The 8,163-nt window shown below is 36.8% G+C and overlaps 1 pseudogene; it reads left to right on the forward strand.

Moving 5' to 3' along the window:
* The first annotated feature begins 3,880 nt into the window (after positions 1–3,880).
* On the forward strand, positions 3,881–6,771 carry LOC101721960 (ubiquitin-protein ligase E3A-like; annotated as a pseudogene).
* Positions 6,772–8,163: the final 1,392 nt, after the last annotated feature.

An 8,163-nucleotide genomic window follows, 5' to 3' on the forward strand; every position in this document is an offset into this window, starting at 1 on the left:
GTATTGGACTAAATTCTACAGCTGTTCATAGTAAAAGCTATCAGGACACTAGAAGTAGAATGGAACCTTCTCAACAGATTAAAGACATGTACTCCATACTTCCAGCAAGAACACCTTATATGAATGGAGAAGATGCAATGCTTTCTCCTTAAGGTGGGGAACAAGGGCAGATATGCTTACTCTTTATCTGTCCATTAAACTTTGAAACCTAGGCTCCACCAAAATAGTCTGGTAATATAATGACACAATTAGGATAGGATTGGCAAGGTAGAAGCAAAATCTTTATATGTAGATGAAATGATCATCTACAGAGAAAATACTAAGAAATCTCTAGGAGCCCCTAGACCTTGTATTTGAATTAACAGGATTAGAAAACACAAGGTATATATAAAAATTCAGGTCTGTGTATACTTGCTATAAATGAAGAATTGGATATTGAAATTTTAAAGTTATGTAGGAGTACAAAGGATCTAGAAAAGTTAAAAAAAAAAAAAGAAAAGAAAAAGAAAACAGTGTTGGAAGATGTTTAGTGCCTAACTTTAAGACTTCTTCTAAAGCGACAGTAATCAAGGCAGTGTTGGTGCAAGGAAAGACATACAGATCATTTGAATAAAACAGAGAATCTAGAAATAGAACCCCACATATATGGTCCAGAGTTTTGAAAGATTATTTAACATTAGCATTTTGTAGAATATAAACTCAATTCAAGAGCCGAGGAAGAGATAGGGTTTTTAGCAAATGGCACTAGGACACCTGGTATCCGTATATAAAAAATTAACTTCAACCCTTTATTTCCATACATGAAAATAACTTGAAGGGATCTATGAACCTAAATAAGAAAGCCTAAAAGTATAAAACTTTAAGAAGAAATTATAAGGGAAAATGTTTATGAATTCAGGATAAGCAAGAACTACCTAGGATACAAAAAACATGATGTATAAAAGAAAAAAATTGATAAATTGGATTCCATCAAAATTTAGAACTTTAAATGACACCATTAAAATGAAAAGTAGTCCTTAAACAGACCTTATTTACAATGCATATAACCTATGACCAGAATATATAAAGAATTCTTAGAGCTCATTAATAGACAACCCAATTAAAATGTGGACGTAAGAAGATGATAAATAGCCAGTATAGCACAAGGAATGGTGTGCAACTCTAGAATGAGAAAAATACTAATCAGTACAATAACAAGATTGAGTTATACACTCATTAGGGAGATGAAGTTAAAAGTTTTAAAAGCCTTGTCATGACTTTTTCTTTTTGTTGGATTCTCCCCTGTTGCGTTTAATTTGTCATGCCCAGTGGATTCATTCTGCTGGGTTTCCTGGGGTTGTGATCCTCATTGTCTTTTCCTAGGGTATTGTCTAAAATTTTTTGGAGCGCGGGTTTGGTATTCATGAAGTTCCTGAGGTGCTCTTTGTCATGAAAGTATCTTATTTCTCCATCCATTTAGAAAGATAGTTTTGCAGGGTACATCAGTCTGGGTTGGAGGCTGTTTTCCTTTAGGGCTTGAAATATGTCACTCCAAGCTCTTCTTGCCTTGAGGGCTTGCATTGAGAAGTCTGCTGTGATTCTGATGGGCTTTCCTTTGTATGTGATTTGTTTCTTTTTCTCTCATTGCTTGTAGAATTTTGTTCTTCTGTTGGATTTCTGGAAACCTAACAATTATATGCCTATGTGTAGATTTTTTTTTGATCAAGGCTAGCTGGTGTCCTCTATGCCTCATTTATCTGTATGTCAAGTTCTTTTCCCCTCCTTGAGAAGTTTTCTGCCATCACTCCTGTGAACAGTTTTTTTATGTCATCTGCACTCTCTCCTCTTTCTTCATTGACTCCAATCAGTCTTATGTTATTCTTCTTTGCATCGTCTAGCAGCTGCTGGATTGATTTCTCGTGTTCCTTTACAATTTTAAAGCAATTTTTCTTTTCCTGGTCACTAATTGCAATCTTTTCTTCTATATATGAAATTCTATCCTCACTTTGGTTCATTCTGCTGTGCAGACTTTCGATGGAGTCTTTAATCTCCTGGAAAGCTGTTTGCATCTGTTTTATGGATTCCATTTGTTTCTATGTTGGGATTCTATCATGTTCCTCAGATCCTCTATTTTTTTATCTGTGTCCTCTCTAGACTTATTAATCATGTCTTGGACCATAAGCACAATCTTTGCTGTTATCTGAGTAATTATTTCTGATTTCATTTTTCCCAAATCCTCTTTTGTTGCCAGTTCAGAGAGTCCAGGTAGTTGAGTATCAGATTGTTCCATCTCATTTCCCTTTGGGGTTGCTGTAGGTGATCCAGAAGTCTGTTTTTGAGGCTTGTTTACCTGTCTTCTCATTTCCACGGGGCCGGGGGGTGCTTCTGGTGCCTGCACAGCTCACCTTCTCTGCCCTAGGAGCTTGGGATGGTGGCAGGGGAGCTTCCTTCCGGGTGCTGGGACCGGCTGCCTTTGTGGATCTTTGAAAATTGGGTTATTTGGTCTCTTCCTGATGTTTTCAGAGTTCTTTGCATATTCTGGATACAAGTTCCATGCCAGTATGTGATTTGCAAACATTTTCTTCCAGTCCTTGTTTTGTCTTGTCAATATTGTAACACTGCATTTACAGAAGAAAAGTTATAAAGTTAACAAAATCCAATCTATTTTTGTGTCTTATGGGTGCCCTAGCTGAGAGCTCTGCCTACCCCAGTGGTTCTCAGCTCAGGGCCATTGCACCCTCAGAAGACATTTAGCAATGTCTAGAGATGTTTTTGGATGTCACATCTAGAGTATTCTGCAGCTAACTGTCCTATGGGGTACAGAACACCTCACAGCAAAGAGCTATTGAACCTTTGGCATTAGTGCTGGGATTGGAAGCTCTACCTCTCCCAAGGGTACAAAGATTTTCTATTTTCTTCTAGAAGTTTAATAGTGTATATTTTACATATAGGTCTGTGATTCATTTGGAGATATTTTCTTGTACAGGAGGTGAGGTGGGTGTGTCAAAGTTCACTTTTCGTATATCTAATCAATTGTGTATCCAATCAATCCATTCATTGAACAGACTATACTTTTTCTTTGCATCTTTGCCAAAATTCAATTGACTATTTATGTGGACCTATTTCTGGGATCCCTATTCGGTCCCATTGATGTATTAAATTCTCCTTTCACCCAGTACCACACTGTCTTGATTACTGTAGCTTTACAGAAAATTTCAAGTAGTAAATAATGAATATGTTTTAACATATAATGAAAATGGGTAGTGTGAGTCCTCTTAACTTTGTTCTTCCTTATCTAAATTGCTTTTATTATTCTCACTTTTTGTATTTCCATATGAATTTGTAGGTCAACTGGTCAACATTTGCAAAGATTTCTATTGGGGAAATTATTGGGTTTGGGCTGGAGACCAGCGCTGGGTTCTCCGTCCAGGCTTGCATGCCATTTTCTTGCCCTGGCTTCTGGCTTCCATAAAAGGCAGCACAGGTCTGCTTGAGCCCTGGTAGTGGCAGGGATCAGGAATGAGGTGGTGTCTGGCCAGAGGCGGAGGAGGGCGACTATGACCCGAGAGTCCACATTCCAGGCACAGGGGCAAGGACAGGTTAAAAATCTGTAAGAGGCTAATTTTAGAATTCACCAGCTCCTCAGAAGTTTGGCAAAATATGAGTTATTAAGCCCCACAATCAGATCAAGTTAGCAGCTAGATTCATGTGACGTGTTTTGTAGTTGTTGTTTGTTTTTTTTGTTTTGTTTTCTGAGACAGAGTCTCACTATGTAGCCCAGGCAGGCCCCAAACTCATGGTGATCCTCCTGCCTCAGCCTCCCAAGTGCTGGGATCACAGGCATGCACCACCACACCCAGCTCAACAACCTGTTTTTAATCAGTGACTCCAATGCCACCGAATGGCCACACCTAATAAAAGATCACCAGGAGAACCCCAGTCTGATGACATTGAGGCTAGCTGAATGTATATTACTATAAATGGAGCAAGGGTAAATATACCAAGTGATTTATGGCTCATTAAAGCAAGATTGCTTAAATAAATCCTCAGTTTACTCTAAATGCTGGAATACCCCAGACCAGTCCTAAGGCCGTCTTTATCTTTTCTCTCCAGGAAGTGAACAGGTGCAAAGCATCTAATAGAACACTACTACCACCAGTTAACTGAGGGCTGTGGAAATGAGGCCTGCATGAATGAATTTTGTGCTTCCTGTCCAACTTTTTTTCGTGTGGATGACAATGCAGCAGCTATTAAAGCCCTCAAGCTTTATAAGATTAATGCAAAACTCTGTGATCCTCATCTCTCCAAAAAGGAGCCAGCTCAGCTTCCCTTGAGAATGCGAAAGGTAGCCCTAACAACTCTGAGAGAAAAATGAACAAGAAAGATGGAAAAGGAGCTCGAATTGATTTTAAAGATGTGACTTATCTTATTGAAGACCTAGTGTATGAAATTCTTGAAATATGTAGGGAGAGAAGATTATAATCTGTGTTATTGGAAGAGTTTTTTCTAGTGCTGAGGCATTGGTATAGAGCTTTTGGGAGGTCAAACACTCCAAGGAGGAACTGAAATCTCTTCAAGGAAAGGATGAAGGTGAAAAGGAAAAAGCTGCATATTCTGCTGCTGCTATGGAAGAAGAGTCAGAAGCATCTTAAGAATAGGTGATAGCTCACAGGGAGACAACAATTTACAAAAGTTAGATCCTGATGATGTGTCTGTAGATATTGATGCTTTTAGAAGTGTCTATACCAGGTTGCTCTCTAATGAAAAAATAGAAACTGCCTTTCTTTTTTTTTTGGTACTGGGGATCGAACTCAGGTCCTTGCACTTGCAAGGCAGGCTACGGAACCACTGAGCTAGATCCCCAGCTTGAAACTGCCTTTCTTAATGCATTTGTGTATTTGTCACCTAATGTAGAATATGACTTGACATATCATAATGTATACTCCTGGGATCCTAATTATCTGAATTAATTAATTATTGTAGTGGAGAATAGGAATCTCCACAGTTCTGAATATCTGGAAATAGCATTGCTGTTGTTTTGCAAAGCAGTGAGCAAATTATCCCTTGCAGCTCAAAGAAAACTTACTAGACTGTGGTCTAAATACAATGCAGACCAGATTAGAAGAATAATGGAAACATTTCAGCAACTTATTACTTACAGAGTCATAAGCAATGAATGTAACAGTCAAAATCTAGTGAATGAAGGTGATGCCATTGTTGCTGCCTCAAAGTGCTTAAAAATGGTAAATGTTGTGGGAGGGGAGCTGGACACAAATCATAATTAGGAAGATGATGAAGAGCCCATCCCTGAGTTCAATAAATTGACACTTCAAGAGCTTTTGGGAGAGGAAAGAAGAAACAACAAAAATCCTCAAGTGGACCCATGGGAAACTGAACTTGATATTAAAACTCTGGTCTGTCAAAAAACCACTTATCTCTTTTGTAGAGTTTATTAATGGACCACTGAATGATGTTCTAGAAATGGATAAAGATTATGGTTTTTTCAAAGTAGAACAGAAAACAAATTCTCTTTTATGACATGTTCCTTCATATTGAACGAACACTGTCACAAAAAATTGGGGATTATATGATGACAACAGAATTCGCATGTACAGTGAATGAAGAATTGCTCTTCTCTATAGTCTAGTTCAAGGACACCAGTTGAATCCATATTTGAGACTCAAAGTCAACATGATCATTTCATAGATGATGCACTTGTCTGGCTAGAGAGGAACGCTATGGAAAATCCCACAGACTTAAAGAAACAGTTGTATATGGGATTTGAAGGAGAATAAGGACTTGGTGAGGGTGGTGTTTCTGAAGAATTTTTTTCAGCTGGTTGTGGAGAAAATCTTCAAACTAAATATTGGTATGTTCACATATGATGGATCTACAAAATTATTTTAGTTTAATCCATCTTCTTTTGAAACTGAGAGTCAATTTATCTGATTGGCATAGTACTGGGTCTGGATAATTACAATAACTGTATCCTTGATGTTCATTTCCCCATTTCTGGTGTACAGGATGCTAATTGGGAGAAGAGGAACTTTTTGTGACTTGGGAGACTCCTACTCAGTTTTACAACAGAGCTTAAAAGACTTATTGGAATATGAAGGGAATGTGGAAGCTGATATGATAATCATTATATCACAGATCTTTTTGCTAATCCAATGATGTATTATCTAAAGGAAAATGGTGATAAAATTCCAATTACAAATGAAAACAGAAATTTATTAATCTCTAATTCTGACTACATTCTCAATAAATCAGTAGAAAAACAGTATAAAGCTTTTTGCAGAGATTTTCACATGGTGACCAATGAATGTCCCTTAAAGTGCTTATTCAGACAAGAAGAAATTGAATTGCTTATATGTGGAAGCCCAAATATAGATTCAGGTAGTAGAAGAAACTGGAGAACATGAGCAGTAGCTATACCAGGGACTCTATTGTGATTAGGGAATTCTGGAAAATCATTCATTCATTTACTGGTGATCAGAAAAGACTTTCTTGCAGTTTACAATGGAAACAAACAGAACACCTAAGATGATTATAGCCAAAAATGGCCCAGAGACACAAAGGCTACCTACATCTCATACATGCTTTAATATCCTTTTACTTCCAGAGCATTCAAACAAAGAAAAAATTAAAGAAAGATTGTTGAAGGCCATCATGTATGCCAAAGGACTTGGCATGCTGTAAAACAACAACAACAAAAAACAAAACAAGAAAAGAGAAAAAAAATTTAAAAATTTAATAACTATAACAAGAGGGATAAATTTGATGGTGATAATGTCCCAGTACAAAAAGACTGTAAGATAGTGAACATGTAGTCATCTGTGTCTCTTCCTCCCTTCTTCACTGGGGACATGTGGGCTGGAATCGCAGATTTCAGCTACATACAAGAACAAATCCTTTATTTTTTTTTCATGTGAAAGTGTTACATATTCTTTCACTTGTATGTATAGAGTGGTTTTTCCTGAATAGTTATTTTAAGGGTTAAGTCACTTTTGTTTATGTTTATTACTGCTTGAGGTTGAATCTTTTTATTTAAAATGTATGTGTTAACAAAACTACTCTCCCAAGGACAACATAGCCACCATTTGTAGACCATGTAAACTGTAAGTATGTGCTATTTTTTAAAATCTCTGTATCTAACTCAAATCAGGGTCCTTTTTTTTTTTTTTTAATAAACGGTTTGCTTTTTAAACTGGAAGTCTTGGAAATAGTGTGATGCACTTACTGCTCTTCTAATCCCCAAAGAGTTTTCTTTGCAAAATCTTGTGAATCAATAAAGATGGAAGGGAGGAAGAACTTGGAATGTTTTAACTGAAGTCCTCACAACTTTAATAACAGCACAACAAATTAAAAGCAACTCATGCCACAGTATGTTATATTTGTGTGTCCTGTAATGAACTGTTTCAGTTGCCAGTCCTCTTTCTTAGCATATGAAAGGACTGGGATTTTTGTTGTTCTTGTGGTTTTAAGTTTACTGGGGAAAATGCATTTGACCAAATGATATGGTAGTCAAGCCTATTGCAACAAGTAGGATGTTTGATGTTTACTATAAACAAAAAAGTAAAGTACACTTAAAATAAGCTTTTTATTACTTCACCTAGATTTTAAATAGACAACCCAAGTTCTTCCCTTTGTGTTGCCATCATCTTGTTTAATCAACTTTCTCCAGGCAAACCATCAGTGTTGCAGCATAACAGAAAGGATGGCTTCTGTGCCTTGTGCTGTTTGGTTGTACTGTAAGCAAACTTGGAAAAGAATGGAACTATTACTCTAAGAATAACATTGTACATCCCCAAAGGTTAAATCTGACTCCAAAAAATGTTAAAGATTACTTTTATGTACCACAGAAAAGTATAATAGGTGAAAATTACTGGATATTTAAAATAGTAGTTTCTCCTTTCCTAGTCTTCTTTGTCTGTGATTTTAACTTCTTTTAATGCATTGTAAAATAAATGGATTATGTTTTGTTTGTTTCTTTGGTACTGGGGATCAAATTGAACTCAGAACCTTGTGCTTGCGAGGCAGGCACCGGAACCACTGAGCTAAATCCCCAGTCCTGGATTATGTATTTTTAACTAAAAAAATTATTGGGATTTGTGCATATTTAGACCAATTTGGACAGAACTGACAACTTAATATTGAATCATCCAATTCATAAATGCAATGTAT

This window comes from Heterocephalus glaber, unplaced genomic scaffold (assembly GCF_053883595.1).
Source record: "Heterocephalus glaber isolate CG9 unplaced genomic scaffold, H.glaber_assembly_v1.0 deba00000594, whole genome shotgun sequence".
NCBI classification, from domain to species: Eukaryota; Metazoa; Chordata; class Mammalia; order Rodentia; family Bathyergidae; genus Heterocephalus; species Heterocephalus glaber.